Source organism: Anabrus simplex, chromosome 1, assembly GCF_040414725.1.
Source record: "Anabrus simplex isolate iqAnaSimp1 chromosome 1, ASM4041472v1, whole genome shotgun sequence".
Taxonomy (NCBI): domain Eukaryota; kingdom Metazoa; phylum Arthropoda; class Insecta; order Orthoptera; family Tettigoniidae; genus Anabrus; species Anabrus simplex.
In genome coordinates, this window is record NC_090265.1 from 1,152,346,400 (window position 1) to 1,152,364,210 (window position 17,811).

The 17,811-nt window shown below is 41.3% G+C and overlaps 1 protein-coding gene across 1 annotated transcript in view; it reads right to left on the minus strand.

Annotated features, from left to right (window-relative positions):
* The window catches only part of dysf (dysfusion), a 612,128-nt gene that overhangs the window by 34,841 nt on the left and 559,476 nt on the right, over nucleotides 1–17,811 (minus strand). The window lies entirely within an intron of this gene.

The window sequence follows — 17,811 nt, forward strand, 5'->3', positions numbered from 1 at the left end:
CCAAGAAACCGTGCAAGCTTAAAACACGATCCTGGATATTACTTCTCCAAAATACCATTGCAGTTCGGCGAGGTGGCGCTAGTATTACCACAGTAGGTACAGTAAAGTAAGGCGTGCAGCAGACACGTCAGTGAACCGAGTACAGTCATCGCATGACTCTCGAATCACCGACAAGACAAGATACATTTCAGACAAGAATTTGTGAGTGCTGAGATGAAGAAACCAACAATACAGTAAATATAAACCGAAAGGAACGACTGTATCACAAATGGCTGACCGACTGACTGTACCTGGCGACAGAGCCGGATAACAAAGTACCGGGCGTAAACAAGCAATAGTTCCTGGCATGGCCAGTGTAGTGAGAAAAGGGCACAGTGTAATAAACACCCAGCGAAAAGAGGACACAGCCTGCCCTGTGTGTACCACTGTGGATGTTTAATCATACCCATCTGTCAGTCATAATACTAAGTGGGCCATAAGTCATTGCCCTGAAAATGCTATATTTAACATCATTATTTACCGCACACAGTATTACTCTTGGAGGTTAGGTCAGCTTAGGTTAGTTGCAACGAGCTAGAAAGAAGTCTATAGAAGAGCTGGTCAATGTGCATGCTACAGCGCTTTGGGTGGTGTCAAGAAAAAATAGCGGCACCATATTTTAAGCACCCACTTATAGTGCGTTACTTTTAATAGAGTGCATCGAATAAATTAACGGCATAAATTATGCCATCTATGTGTGTAGCATACAAAGCGTAGAAAAAACAGGATGTATCATATTTCAGTACGCTTTATTTAGTGAAGTGCACAGTTTTGGGGGACTAGCACAGATACGTTGCCTGTGTTTGTAACCGAATACAACATACGTACAGAAAACCTACTTATCTATCCAGCGCCATACCTACAATATTTTGATTTCCCTAGTCACCTAATCACCTTTCCCAACGATACAGAGTAGCCCAGTATGAAGACTTTCAGTTCTACATCACTAATATCACAGAGAGAGTTGGCTACGCGGCTCGTGGCGTTAAGATAGTTTAGCTAGTAGGATCGAAACTCACCGTACACAGCCCTGATAAATAGTTCTTCGTGATTTCCCATTCTCACACCAGGCTGTTATACCTTAATTAAGTCAGATATTTATGAGATTTAATATCAGTAACGCAACAAGGGGCTGGCCTTGTCATTAACAGATTGTGTTAAACGGTTTATTTTAAAACTTCTTGCTGTGATGATAATTTAATTACACTTATTATTATATATATAATTCGCTGGGGCCATCAAGGACCACGTTAAGTCTTGTTGCATTTGATACTGAACTTGGCCTTCTTTAGAGCCCAAATTTCCCTCATTCTTTGTGAGTGGGCCTGCTTACGCTCCTCTGTCCAAGGGGCACCGTGTCTTCTCTTCGGTTGCTCGTCTCGGTTTAGCCCGTTCGTCAATATTTTCTTGCGGAAGAGATCTCTGTTAAGGGCGTCTTCAGCTGAGATATGTAGCATTTGCAGGTCTTCTTTGGTATTTCTAAACCAGGGAATTGTGGTTTTGGGGTTTGAATCAAAAAAGTGAAAGATTTCTTTAGTTAACTTTCTTCCGTCCATTCTTTTCAGATGACCGTAAAATCGTGCCCGTCTTTTTCTGATTGTGTCGGTAATTTTCTCTATTCTGCTGTAGACTTCCTTGTTGGATCTCCTTTGATGGATTCCATTTTTGTACTTTGATCCCAAGATTCCTCTCACAATTTTGCGTTCTCTTTTCGCCAGTTCTTCAAGGAGTCCTTTGTTGGCATTTAGAGACAGGGTTTCGGCTGCATATAGAACTACCGGCTTCAGAACTGTTTCATAGTGACGTATCTTGGTGTTTTGGGAAAGGCATTTTTTGTTGTAGATTGTGCGGGATGTTTGGTAGGCTATTTCCAGTTTGCGTACTCGCTCCTGAAGTGCTTCTTTGTCCAGTCCATTTTTCATGATGATCTCACCCAGGTATCTGAATTTGTCTACTCGGGTGACGTCCCCGTATGTTGTATGGAGTTTTGGTGAAGCTTCTTTGATGTTAGTCATTACTTCTGTTTTCTCAAACGATATGTGCAAACCAGTTTGTTCGGCAATTTCCTTTAAAATTTCAACTTGAGCTCCAGCGGTTTCTATGTCGTTTGAGAGAACAGCAATATAATCGGCAAATGCTAAGCAGTCTGTTGCGATCCCCTTGGATTTGGTTCCTATTCTCAATGGACTGTAGTTGGTTTCCTGTAATCTCACCCACCAGGTTCTGATGATCTTTTCAAGAACACAGTTGAAGAGTATCGGGGATAGCCCATCACCTTGTCGGACTCCTGTTTTGATGTCAGAGGAATGCGAGAGACATCCGTGGAACTTCACCTTGGATTTTGTACCGGTCAGGATGGCTCTAATTAATGCCAGCAGTTTCAAATCAACTCCAAATTCATTTAAGATGTTTAGCAGGACTTCCCGGTCAATGGAGTCGTACGCTTTCTTAAAGTCCACAAAGACAGACACATACTGCTTGGACCTTAGTGTACAATATCTGATGATCGTTTTGAGATTTTGGATCTGTTCAGCTGTTGAACGACCTTTTCTGAACCCTCCTTGGTATTCACCTATTTGATGTTCGACTTGTGCTTCCAAACGCTCCAGGATGGCAAGTGATAGAATTAGGTAAGTCACGGGTAGCAAAGATATTCCTCTGTAGTTGTTGATGTTCTTCATGCTGCCTTTTTTGTGTAGTGGATGGATCAAAGCTATTTTCCAATCTTCGGGTAGGGTCTCCTTGTTCCAAATTTCTTCTATTTGCTTTTGCAAGATATCAAGTGATTCCCCTGGGGCATATTTCCATAGTTCTGCTACTACTGAATCTTCCCCCGGCGCTTTGTTATTTTTGAGACGGGCAATGTGGCGCTTGATTTCATCTCTGTCAGGTGGTCTGGAATCTGGGTACCTGAGTAAGGGTTCCTTGGTCTCAATGGCGCTTTGCGGTTTAGAGCAATTAAGTAAATTCTTGAAGTAATCTGCCAGAATGCTGCAATTTTCTTCATTTGACGTCGCCAGTGTGCCGTCCTTTCGCTCAAAGCATAGAGATGGTGGTTTATAGCCAGTGAGTTTGCGTTTGAAGGCTCTGTAGTACTCTCTGCTTTCATTCCTCCTAAAGTTTTGTTCTATCTTTTCAATGAGAGATTTTTCGTATTTACGTTTCTCAGTTCTGAACACCCTAGCTGCTTGGGCACGTTGGGTTTTGTAGGTTTCCCAATCATTTTCTGATTTCGTAGAGTAGTACTGTTTCCACGCATTGAGTCTTTCTTGGAGGACTGATTCGCAGGTACCATTCCACCAGGCATGCTTTTTGCTTCTCTTGATTTCTGCAACGTCGTTGGCGGCCTCAACAAGGAGACTTTTGGCGTTGTTAAAGTCACAGTCATTTGGTCTAGCCTTCTCCTGGAACTCCTCGACCCTTTGCCGAAGTTTATCATTGTCGAAGCGTGTGATCTGTTTGGTTGTCTTCCTTGTGTTTGCGGGAATTGGTTTGAATTTGATAACAGACATATAATGATCTGAGGCCACATTGATGCCTTTCTTTACCTTCACATTCATAATCTCAGGGCTGTTTCTCCTGGATATTGCAACGTGATCAATTTGGAACTCTCCGAGAGCTTGGACGGGAGAACGCCAAGTCATCTGCTTTCTGGGTAGATGGCGAAAGTGGGTTGACATGACCTGCAGGTTGTGATTTTCACAATTGGACACCAGTCTTTTGCCGTTGGGATTGGTTCTTTTGTGAGCAGGGTAATTTCCTATAACTTTCTTGTACTTCTGTTCACGACCTAGTTGGGCATTGAAATCACCCAAAAGAAGCTTGACATGGTGTTTTGGGATTTTGTTTAATTTTTCATCCAGTAGGTCCCAGAAAGTATCAACTTCGTCTGGATCAGACTTGTTCTTATCGTTTGTAGGAGCATGTGCGTTAACTAGGGCGTAGGTTTTGTTCGCGCATTTAATTGTGAGTATAGACAATCTGGCATTCACAGGTTCGAAATTTGCAACCGATTTAAGGATCTTGGTTCTAACAGCAAACGCGGTTCCAAGCATCACAGCTCCATTGAGGATTCCTCTTTGCGCTTTGCTCTTGAAAAATCGGTAGCCTTCGGATTCAAAAATCTCTTCATCTGGGTACCTTGTTTCCTGTAGGGCCATTATGGATATCTGATTTTCGTGAAGAGCTTTGGTGAGGGTTTTCAGCTTGCCAGTTTGTGTAAGTGAATTTATGTTGAAAGTTGCTAGAAAGGTTTTAGATTTTGGCCTGAGGTTTGACTCTTCGGGGTACACCGAGACGCTCCGACTCGTCTCTTGCATGATGTCGAGTCTCCCCCAGAATCCGAACGAGACTCGTGCGCCGTGGCATTCACGACGAGGGATTTATCCGAAGATTTACCCCCTGGGGTATGTTTCTTGAAATGTTGTGCCATCATGCTTTTTGACTTGACTTTGCTTTGGACGGGTACCCATCCTTTTACAACTAGGGTTGTTAGCCCTAGAGGTTGCCTCAAGATGTTTTCTGGTTTCTGGTCATTTACCAGTCTTCGCCGTAACCCTGGCAAGGGAGCAGTTTTTTTTTCACGCTGGTATTTTATTTCCCTACTACCCTCTGACTCTGCTGGCGGCAGAGCCAGCGAGCTTCCCCAATTCCAATGGGACGCGCCCATTATTATTATTATTATTATTATTATTATTATTATTATTATTATTATTATTATTATTATTATTACAGTATTATTATTATTCAAGGAAAATGAACAATTTCCACCATGGTACTATGTTGTTTTAATATATTATAGCCTATTTTACTATGGGCTATTTCAGTACCTACATTGTTGTATTACATCAGTTCCAAATTATATTGAACTAGCAAATGTACCCGTGCTTCGCTACGGTATTCTACATTGTATACGGATATCGACGTAAATACTGTGCGTGCAGCAAATGAGATTGTTTTAAAATTGCATGTCTCTTAGCCTTATCCGAGAAATAGCATGGGGAGGTCCACATACGTTGTTTCCAATGTAAAGTGAGGGTTGCGGAGTTGTGATGATAACGCCAGGCTCACTTGCCTACTGCCATTCAAAATCGAGTTGGCAAGTTTACATTATAATTGCAGGACCCAATGCCTACTACCCGGTCACAATCGATTTGGGGAGTTTTAGTTACAATGGCAGACCCATTTCCTATTTTCAGACAGGTTACAGTTGAGGAGTTCTTATTATAATAGCAGGCAACTTCCCTACCACCAGTCAAAATTGAGTTGTGCAGTTATCATTATAATGACAGTCCCTTTTTACTGCTGCTAGCCAGCTTACTGCCAGTCACACAGAATTAGTGAGTTTCCATGAAAATAGCAGGCCACTATGCCTAATGCTAGTCAAATTTTAGATTGGAACATTTGTTTATAATGGCGGGCACCCTGGCCTAGAGCCAAACACAATAGAGTAGGGGACTTTCCAACAAAACTGCATGATCCCTTGCCTTCTGCAAGACAAATCGAAAAGTGAATTATTCATTAAAATGGTAGGCCCTCCTTACTAATGCCAGTTACACAGGAGTTGGAGAAGGACCCCATTCCTACTGCCAGCAGTCAAAGTCGGTGTAGGGAGTACTGATTACAATAGCAGACACATCCTTTCTCGATCGCTACAAATCGACATCAATGAATATATACAGATGGACATACGAAAGTATATGAATGTTTACAATATTGCAGACCTTCATTTACAGATTAACTGCTGCTAAACGGTACGTCATATCGACAAATGATTGTACCGTAAGGCGCAGTATTTAGCGATCTGAATGACTGGTCCTATGATATTTTCTCGCATCTAATCTATTCATGGGTCAGATTGAATCAGAAACGTTGAATAGGTGGAAATTTGTGTAAGAATATCTTACATTGCATTACTTTTCGGATAATTATGTGACATAGCATTTGGCTCACATATGGGTACTGGGTGGGCCAATGTTCGTGTAGAGTTTGATCATACTATCTTTCCTGTAAGTGACTGAAATGATGCACATGAGAAGAAAAGGTTTAGAAATTAATTTCCATTAAGGCAGGTAGATTTCCATTAAGTTTGGTTGTGTGTATTTTAAGGGAGTGCAAAATCACTGTTTCGGTTTCGTAAAAAAACCCAATTAGTTCAGGGATTTAGAAAATATATTTGCCCTAAAACCTCCCCAAAGGATAGGTGGATTCTAAATATGAAGTTTGGTGGAAATATATCCAGTAGTTTTCAAGTTAGAGAAAGACAAACAGACCAAACAAACAAACAAAGAAACAAACAAACAAACTAACTAACTAACAGACACCAAGGAAACCTACCCTTGGACAGATGGATGCTATATAAAAAATTTGGTTCAAATATCTTGTTAGTTTTCAAGTTTGTAAGAAGTACGCTCTACACGCACCCGCTCTTGCGTTAAGTCCGCTGGGATTTGTATCGAAAAACGGTCCGTTAATGATATCTCCCTTACTAAATCCTGTTATCGAAATGATGCACATGAGAAAAAAAGGTTTAGAAATTAATTTTCATTAAGGCAGGTTGATTTCCATGAAGTTCGGTTGTGTATACTTTGAGGGAGTGCAAAATCACGGTTTCGGTTTCGTAAAAATCCCCACTCAGTTCAGGGATTTAGAAACGATATTTGCGCTAAAACCTACCCAAGGAGAGGTGGATTCTAAATATGAAGTTTGGTGGAAATATATATTTAGTAGTTTTCAAGTTATAGAAGGACAGACAAACAGACAAACAGACAAAAAACAGACAGACCCCGAAGCTAAAAATGATGCAGATGGTCATTATTACACATGAAACGGACAACTATACGGAAATTTCGCCAAAATAATCAATGTACAGACACACGCCTCATTTATCGCTCTACATGTTTGTTTCTAAACCATTTCCTCGTATCTCCCATATTAAGGGGGTAAATTGAGTTCAAATTTTGAATAGGGTGAAATTTGGGTGCATTTTTAACATTTTACATGACATTTTGCCTACTTAAGTATAAGCTAGAATCATGAAATTTGGTACACATATGTCCCTTAATCGTGCCAATGTGCGCACACAACGTGATGATCCTATCATTGTTATAAGTGTGTCAAACAATAAAATATACTTGTAAAAATCACCAAATTTACGAACAATCCAGAAATACGGCCGAATTTAACGTATAAGGGAGAGAGATACGACAAAATGTCACAGGACCAAAGTTGTAGATCACTCCGAATTGAAGGGACATTGTGCCATCCGTTTTGTGATACGACTTACCGTTTAGCCAAAAAATAGCTCAAAAGGAATGTCTGCACAGTTATTAAAATTGCCTCCATATTTCGATATCTTTGGGGGTAAAAAGTGAAAAATTTGAACATCTTGGAATTTTCCCGTCGGTTAGGGACCAAAAGCTATAATTTCACCAAATTTCAATTGTCTACCTCGTCTCGCAGGTTGTGCCGCCATCTTGATTTGGGGGGATGGGGGATAAAAATGAGGAAATTCCCGAAAATTTTTAAGCCCACGAAACCTACAGGTTATCGTTTTGGATATACTATACGACTGTGTTCTTATACTGAGCCCAAAATTTGAGCCCCCCCAGCGTGCCCCCTTGAGGGAATTTTGAGATTTTCCGATTTTTCTAGGGATCCTGGGGTCATCAGTTTCCCTCGTACCAAGTATCAAATTTCTGAGATTTCTGGAAGTGCCTCATTAATTCACGTCTTTTTTCATTTTTAAATATTTATATATACATCGCTCCAGCCCGACTTGCTTTTATATATATTGAATAATTTCTCCGTGGTGTCATATTATTTTGTTCAAGATTTTCTGTTTTATGATTTCCATTCTCTGTAAGTAGTGTTATACTAAATTTATTTAATCCTTTATGAAATAATTGTTCAAACTCAATTTTTTCATAAATAAACATACATTTTGCCTGTATAATTTGCATATATGGCTTAGTACTTATCATCGTTTTAGTGAAAGAAAGGGAATGGTTTAAATATTGCATAAGGAGGCCAGGCGGCCGTACAAGCCTTGGAGAAAAGTCGCGCTCAGCTTAGTAGATACAGCAGGAGAAAAACAACTATTGTAGGCTACAATGAAATCGTATAAGGTCTAACATCATAAGCTCATTGCTCTTGTGCGATGCCATGGCGGGTCGCTATTGATAAATAAACAAGTTTGTTATTTGCTTTACGTCCCACTAACTACACAGTTCGAAAAAATTAGGGGATCATGTTTTGTATCGTCTGGTATGTGAACGTTAATGTGGTAGATGGGGTTTCAATGGTCGTACAGCATACCTTGAGACTTTAGCTACTCAGGGTATGTCAAATCAAAGTTATACTCCATCTGTAGGCGTAGCCATGCATTAAACTGTCAGGTGACCCCTCAAAACAAAGTAAATAGCGGTGCGTCCGTGTGTCGTTGTGAGATAGACAGACTACTGCGGTCATTCGAGCACGTTGTACGTCAACCAGCACATCCCATGAGGTTGAAGTCACAAGGGCCGTCACTTTGATCCAGGACGGATAGACTTTTCTTCGTGTTGCTGGGGATCTCAGTGTCTCTCCGTCAGTTATTCACAATTTGTGGAATCGTTACAATGAGACAGGCCAGTTCAAAAGGAGGGTTGGAAAAGGTCGTGGACGCATCTCAACCCCACAGGATGACCGATATCTGACCATATGTGCGTTGCGGCGTCGTTCAGCAACTGCCAGAGAACTGGAACAAGACCTCAGGAGGGTCACTGGAGTCACGGTGTCTGACCAGACAGTAAGGAACAGGTTAATAGAAGCGTCCTTACGACCCAGACGTCCTGTTGAGTGCCCTGCTTAACGCAGCAAGATAGCGCAGCTCGCCTTCTGTTTGCCTGAACTCGCGTCAACTGGCAACTTCGCCAATGGAGACCTGTGTTGTTCACAGACGAGTCCAGATTTCCCCTGACACAGCGTGATGGACGTCAACGTGTATGGAGACGCCGTGGTGAGCAGAACATACCAAATGTTGTCCAGGAAGGCGACCGATTCGGACATGGTTCTGTGATGGTGTGGGGTGGCATAAGTATTGATGGCCGTACGGATCTTGTCGTCGTCCGCGGTAATCTTACCGCTGCGGGGTACATCGAATACATACTGCTACAGCATGTGTTGGTTGCTTCATAGGCCCTGAATTCGTACTTATGCACGACAATGCCAGGGCTCATGCAGCGCGCATCACCAGACCTGTCTTGCGAGAACTGGATATTCAAGAGATGGAATGGCCAGCAGTGAGTCCTGACCTTAATTCCATCGAGCATGTGTGGGATAGGCTTGACAGAAGTGTTCGTGGGCGTCCTGTTCCACCACAGACTCTCCAAAACCTCGAACAGGCTTTAATTGAAGAATGGAACCTGATACCGCAACGTGATCTCCGTCGACTTATACGGAGCATGCCACGTAGGTGCCAAGCTGTGATAAATGCTCGTGGAGGACATACACCATACTGAAGCTCTCCAACTGTGATAAAAATCCACCGTGGAGGACATTTATCACTTTGTTTTCACCCCTATTTGGACATTTTTGTTTGTTTTCTGAAAATTAACGCGAACCCATCGATGTTCTTTTGTATACACAAGCGTAAAGAATAAAGGTTTAGTTGGCATTATACCCGGGTGTGAGATATTGTTTTTTGGAGCATGGCATACGTTCAAAAACATGTTCCCCTAATTTTTTTTAACTATGTACTTTGACAGTTTTCGGAGAATAAATTTTAAGAGCAAAGGTACTTTTTACTGGTATTTACGGATGGACTCGTTTTGTTAGGATATGAACACACTGCCCTGGATTTGACTTCATATTTCAAAGTTAATAATGTATTTTTGGATATATCACAGCATAAACCGTGCTTACATTCGCAAACCTGTTTTAACATCTCTCCATTCGAGAGAGGCCCGGTTTTTTTTTCTTCAGCATTAACATGTACAGTCTTTATCGAGATACATGGACATGTACATATCTCCGCGAAATGACTTATTTAATATATAGTTTTATTGTCGCCGTATATCAATGTTGTGTATACGAGACAGTGACTGGCGTCCATATAAACAACTGTCGGCATATATAACACAATTAACGGACACAAGATGTCACTTGTCAGATGTTATCCTCCGCTCTAATGAGTGAAGCTGCCAACCTGTACAAATAGGAACAAGACTCATTTACAGCTTGCTCAGTATTAATACACTAGTACATCACTTAAGATGCCAAGCCTACCATTTAACCGCAATGTTATTATTATTATTATTATTATTATTATTATTATTATTATTATTATTATTATTATTCATACATCTTCATTTAGACTGTTATGTCTTTCAGCGTCATATGCCTTCTGTAGATCTACGAAACATAAACATAGCTGTCTATTCCCTCGTTGCAATTTTCAGTTACCTGGCGCATACTGAAAATCTGATCCTGATAGCCCCGATGTGCTCCGAAACCACACTGGCTTTTATCCAACTTACTCTCAACCACTGATCGCATCTTCCCTTATAGAATATCAGTTAACACCTTGTCCTGCATACTGATCAGTGAAATACCTCGATAGTTGTTGCAATTTTTCCTGATCCAGTGCTTATAGATTGGTGCAATTACCGCTTTTCCGGTCTAGAAAGCCAAGAATAATGGCCGAGAGGATTTGTCGTACTGACTACACGACACCTTGTAATCTGCAGGGCTTCGGGATGAGCAGCGGTCGCTTGGTAGGCCAAGGCCCTTCAAGGGCTGTAGTGCCATGAGGTTTGGTTTTGGTTTTTAATTACCGCTTTCATCCAATCAGGAAGTACCTTACTAACATTCCCTGCTTATTACTCTATGAACGGGGTGAGCCAGTTCCTGTACGTGGTGCCTTTGCACAGGTACTTGGATTCGATTTCCAGTAGTGAACTGAATGCCGGCATTGGCAGCCAAGCAATCCTCACGATCTGCTGGTCAGAAATGACAAATATGAAAGAAACGCCAACGGTGCTGTTCTTTCGTAATTAATATTGTTTTATTGTGCAGTATGTCATACGATTACTAGTAACAATACTCTGTGAGGCCATTTCATTCCTACCTTCCCGTAATATTTCTGATCTAATTTCACCTATTCATGCTGCTTTATGACAATGGAGATTATTTGATATCCTTTCTACTCCCTCAGGCGTAATTTCACTGACATCATTGTCGACCTCCCCATGATCTCCGCTGTTCAAGACGTCAAGAGAAAGGTTTTTTCTATGCTGAGAAGATTTTCAAAACATTCCTTCCACCTGTCCAGCGAGATTCCCTGGAATCTACTATGAGTTTACCTCATTTACCCAAAACACTATTCATCATCATCTTCCTCTTTCGTATCCTAACGGTTAGCGCTATTAGCTGATGTCATCGGAGGCCCGGGTACGATTTGAGAATGACAGGAGGGCTAGTATGTAGTTAAAGTGATACATGAAGCCCATATCCATTAGAGCTGTGCATGAAAAGGGCTGAACCACCTTGGGACGAGCATACGGGTTTACTGTTCTTCTTCTTATCCACATTATTATTATTATTATTATTATTATTATTATTATTATTATTATTATTATTATTATTATTATTATTATTATTAGTGTTGTTGTTGTTATTATTAACCAGTGCTTTGAATTCAGACGATTAAACGATGGCTTTCCACGAATGAATCCTAGGTACATATCTACGAGACTGATAGTGATATTTGTACAGGGTACAGACTCTCGGTTCGGGTTCCAGTCTAGTATAATGATTGTTATTTCAGTGTTGAAGCAATGTGAAGTCACTGGAGACAGACAGTCTGATTACATGGTTTCCTCCGGCATGCCGCAACAGGACGTCCTGAACTAGAGGTTGATTAGGTAACTTCGCCTCTTACGTACAACAAAATGGGCGAAGGATTTGACTTGCAGCACAGGAAAGCACTGATTGAAAGGTGGTGACTGCTACAGATTGTTATTAGTGACACTACCTTACGTTTGTCTTATCGAAGTTGTCGGAAATTAGATGATGACGATAATAATAATAATAATAATAATAATAATAATAATAATAATAATAATAATAATAATAATAATAATAATAATAATAATGATGAAGAAGAAGAAGAAGAAGGAGAAAATGAAGACAAAATTATCTTCTGACATGCCATAAAGGCCCTCAGAGTAAGGGAAGGTTAAATATTTCTGTATTATAACTTCTGTACTGAGAGAGACTCAATACCGTAATAGTTAACCTTACAGCCTACTCATTAGTGATGGAGTCTAATGGCCGAGCACACCACTCTTGATTAAAAATTTACAGCGGTAAAGTTCTTATTTGACCCTCTTCAACTCAAAATCCCGGTGTATCAACCACAATCAAAGTCGAACGAGGGAGATGACCGCGGATCGACGGCTGTTTTTCTCGAACCGGGTTTAATATAGACACGATATGCGGCACGTTTCGATGTTTCGTATAGAATTGAGATGTTCTATTTTGACCATATGAATCGTGACCAAAATCGTATCGAAGTAATTGTGGAAAGGGAAAATCCTTTTGAAGATTAAATGACAGGAAGTTTGAAGAGAGATTTAGTCTGTCTAGACGTCTAGAGAAACAGTGTGGTGGTTGTTAGTTCAAATAAATGACAGGTTAGAATTTTCTACTGATCGAAATACAGTAACTCTCGCCCATGAATACACTTTTAATTACTTGAAGTGCTGATCGAACTGATGCATTCAACATAGTAACTGAGGACATCGCTAATGTACATCGCACAACAACGCAACGTGCCGTTAGCCATTAGTGATGTATCGGAGATCATAGGATCGCTGTCTCCTCGCTTCGTAAGCTTCTTCTGGAGTGAATTACGCACTGTGATGGATGGATAAGAGTCGACCAATTCTAGAACACCCACTTCCTGCTTGGAAAAATTAGGGGTTTTTCTTTCCATTTATGCGGTCTTTAAGATCATGAAATGGAGATAATCAATATTAACGAAATTAGACTGGCCGAACAAATTGAAGCGCACGTGACAATTGGACACGCCATTCACAAGCGATTATAAAGATGACTTAAATATTCATAATTCTGTTACCATGCTTGCATCTTTACGGGCGCTTTCCTGGGAGTTAACCTCGGTCAAATGCACGGTTAGCTGATGGTGTTTTACTGACCACGTTGGTGTGCGCCGCAGACATATTTTGACCGCGATAAATGTTTACCGTGCTCATAGGATCCTCCATCATCTGGTTTTCTGATCGAGCTTGATGCATTCGGCCATAAGTAAACTTCTATGATACATGCCTTTCCAAATTTCAATTATCGTTTCTAAATATATAATCTTCCTGATGAAGAGTCGAACTCGTATTCTTTCGAGTGAACAAAGCTCGCCCATACAATTTTGCGTTATACAGTCGAATAGTAATAATAATAATAATAATAATAATAATAATAATAATAATAATAATAATAATAATAATAATAATAATAATAATAATAACCCCATGGCACTACAGCCCTTGAAGGGCCTTGGCCTACCAAGCGACCGCTCCTCAGCCCGAAGGCCTGGAGATTACGAAGTGTCGTGTGGTCAGCACGACGAGTCCTTTCGGCTGTTATTCTTGGCTTTCTAGACCGGGGCCGCTATCTCACCGTCAGATAGCTCCTCAATTCTAATCACGTGGGCTGAGTGGACCTCGAACCAGCCCTCAGGTCCAGGTAAAAATCTCTGACCTGACCGGGAATCGAATCCGGGGCCTCCAGGTAAGAGGCAGGCACGCTACCCCTACACCACGGAGCCGGCAATAATAATAATAATAATAATAATAATAATAATAATAATAATAATAATAATAATAATAATAATAATAATAATAATAATAATAATAATGGCACACGTTTAGTTGTTTTTCAGTCATACAGTCGTCGAAGAGTAGGAAATTTGTGCAACAGGAGTGCTTTTCTTTCTTTGCAAATCTTTCTTCTTCTTTCTTGCGAACCGGCCAAACTTAGAACCACGCCAATACACTTCCTTCCTCTTTCTCCACAGTGCCTTCATTCTTTCAGAATGTTGCGCCCTTCTCTCTTCAGCCCATCTTCCTCCTCTGCGCTCTTTCTTTGCTTGAACAAGAACTTTTATGCTGGAAAGTCTTTTCCTGAATTGGTCTCTATCACGACATTCTTCATCTACAATTCCTAACCTCTTGAGTTCTTCCTTCATCAGCTTGGCATATCCGCCTGGCTTTTGCAAATCTTTATTATTGTTACAATTTATGACTTTAGGCATGACAATCAACAGTTTTGTTTATCCTATTTGTATGAATTTAAATTCGTGAACTGGGGTCAGGATTAAGAAGGATCATACCAATTTATGCATGAGTTGAAATGAAGGGAACTAGAGAAAGAAACTTTAAAGGACGGCCGATGATAGCATTCGAACTTATTTCCCAACTTTATAAGTACTCGGCACACTGGTCTGTTTTTTAACGCCCAAGGTTAACTATTTTTTTAATGTTCTAGCTTTACTCCTACGTAAGTATTCGAATTTCAGCTTAGATTGTCTGCTTTTAAGCAGAAAACTAGAAAAGAAACAATCTTTGTCGTAAAGTCATGAAGAAAAAAATCGCTATTTATGCTCCCCTGAGGAAATGCGCGTGGCGAGAGGCGATGGCCATGTAATTGTAACTTTCCCACCAGGCCAGCGCTGTGACCGAGGAAGACTCACGCCCCTGTTCTGCACGACGCGAGATTTGAGCAGTTCAGCTTGTCATGTGTTTGGTTTACCACGGGGCAAAAGAGTCATACGGTGATGTGGAGGGGGCGTGTGAACTTCACAGCGCTCGTACGGCCATCGTGCTCTCTTAAACTCCGTGTTATTTACTTTCTGCGTATACGGCTAACGTGACATATAATATAGACTGTATAACTAGTAACCGCATTATCATTAGGTACCAGGATCAGTGGTTCATTACCAGGATCAGGAGGATCAGCGGTATAGTGTCGGCCTCTGGACCCCAAGATCATGGGTTCAAACCCGATTGAGGTAGTCGGATCTTTGAAGGGCGATAATAAGTCCATGCCGTACGATCCTTGAACTGGTATTACGTGCATAATTAACACTTCTAGTCATTATTTTAGTCATTTAATACGAGATCAAGTCAATAAGTATCTGTAATATTGCTCTAATTGTCTTTAGGTTGGCACTATGGCGTTGTGTGCTCACCAACCACTAGAGGATACCCTTGTGTACGTCTGTGGTAGGTTTCAGCGTTAACAGATCTGTACAGCTTGCGCTGTTGCGACCTGAAATTGGCCGCGCCACTCTGTGTTTGCACCAACGAAGAATAGCGTTCCGTAATCCGTTTTTTGTAGTCTGAGGGTGTACCAGGAGCGGAAATTCATAGAACAGTCACTCCTCTGTTATTCAGGATTATATCACGCACTTGTTCTATATTGGTATCAGTCGCTGCTGCAGAAGGACGCCCGGATCTTTCCTCATACTTCGCGCTCGTGCGACCCCTTTTGAACCGTTCAATCCACTGGTAAACACTTCGCTGTGGCAAAACATTGTCCCCGCATTGTGCTGAAAGTCTTCTATGAATTTCCGCTCCTGGTGCACCCTCAGACCACAAAAAACGGATTACGGAACGCTGTTCTTTCTTGGTGCAAACAGAGAGTGACGCGGCCATATTTACGTCGCAACAGCGCAAGCTGTACGGACATGATAACGCTGAAACCTACCACAGACGTAGACAACGGTGCCATCTAGCGGCCAGGAACTCGGCACTATCCCCCCGCCCCGAATTAAAGAGTGTTCACGGCTCACGGCTGTCTGCGGCCTGGTCTGGAACTTTGGACTGTCAGATCGGCAGCGTAGTACTGTTCGTTAAAAGTGAGAAAATATGTGTTTTTTCATTTGATCGAGTATTTCATATGATAGCATTGTTTTTAATCGCGACATTCCTACTGATGTCATTATAATGACCTATATTTATTTCAGGTGGGAATTTTTTTTTAAATTTCGTGTGGCTATTTCTAGCCGAGTGCAGCCCTTGTAAGGCAGACCCTCCCATGAGGGTGGGCGGCATCTGCCATGTGTAGGTAACTGCGTGTTATTGTGGTGGAGGATAGTGTTATATGTGGTGTGTGAGTTGCAGGGATGTTGGGGACAGCACAAACACCCAGCCCCCGAGCCATTGTAATTAACCAATGAAGGTTAAAATCCCTGACCAGGCCGGGAATCGAACCCGGGACCCTCTGAACCGAAGGCCAGTTCGCTGACCATTCAGCCAACGAGTCGGACAGGTGGGAAAACCACTAAGACAGTCTTTCTGAGGATGTAAAAAGGGAGGTGGAGAGTGAGTGCCATGTTAATGAATATTCTCCAACTTGATTGTGACTAATGGTAGGCAAGATGGCCTACCATTACAATGAAAATTCCCTCACCCAGTCTTCACATAATCAAAGACGTTTGGTGACTTCCTCGTCGTGTTTCTAGGGTAACGTTAAGAGCTATGCAATTTAATACAATCTTACTCACAACGTGTTCACTACCTAACCTCGAATTCTGCATACAATGTAGAATTCCGTAGCGAAGCACGGGTACATCAGCTAGTACTAAATAATGATGGTTTATTTTACTTCTCACTAACTACTTCTGCGGTTTTCGGAGACGCCGGGGTGATGGAATTTTCCCTACTGGAGTTATTTTACGTGCCAGTGAATCTATCGACACGAGGCTGGTGTATTTGAACACCTTCAAATACCACCAGACTTAGCTGGGATTGAGCCTGCCGACTTTGGCCATTTGAGCCACTCAGTCATATCTGAACTATGTGCTGAAGTTTGTCTTTCAGGGGCCATGCCCTTTCTCCTTTCACCATCCCTGAATTGTGTTGACAATGTATGGAAAATAAATAAATAAATAAATAAATAAATAAATAAATAAATAAATAAATAAATAAATAAATAAATAAATAAATAAATAAACACCGAGCAAGTGACTGCTCGGTTTGGGTCACGTAGCTACCAGCTTGCATTCGGGAGCCAGTGGGTTCGAACCTCATTGTCGGCAGCCCTTAATTAAAGTTACGGTCGCTTCCTTCCCATTCCTAGCCCTTTCCTGTCCAATCGTCACTATAAGACCTATGTGTGTCTGCACGACGTAAAGTAAATTATAAACAATAAAACATCATAATAATAATAATAATAATAATAATAATAATAATAATAATAATAATAATAATAATAATAATAATAATAATAATAATCTTTAGCGTTTGTCCCGCCTGGTGGCAGGGTCCGCTGTGTGGATTCGTTGTCTCCATTTAATTCGGACTCGGGCCATGATTGGGATGTAGTCTTACAGCTTTCAGGTCGTTGTGCACTGTATCGGTCCATCGCTGTTTTGGTCGTCCTTTGGGCCTCTTTCCAGCGACTTCCAATGTATACGCTGACTTTGCCAATGTATTGTCTTCTGCATGCAACACATGCCCAAACCAACGCAGACGGTTTTCCTGCATTTTCTTCTGGATCGGTACAACGCCAAAACGTTTCCTAATATCGTCGTTTGATATATGATCCAGTCTACTGATGCCAGCTGTCCACCTAAGCATCGTCGTCTCCATGACGCTTAGTCGACGTCCTACCTCCGTTGTAGCTGGCCAACACTCGGTGCCGTAGAGAGTGATAACAGGCCGGTAGATCTTAGATTTCAGATGGTCCATAATAATAATAATAATAATAATA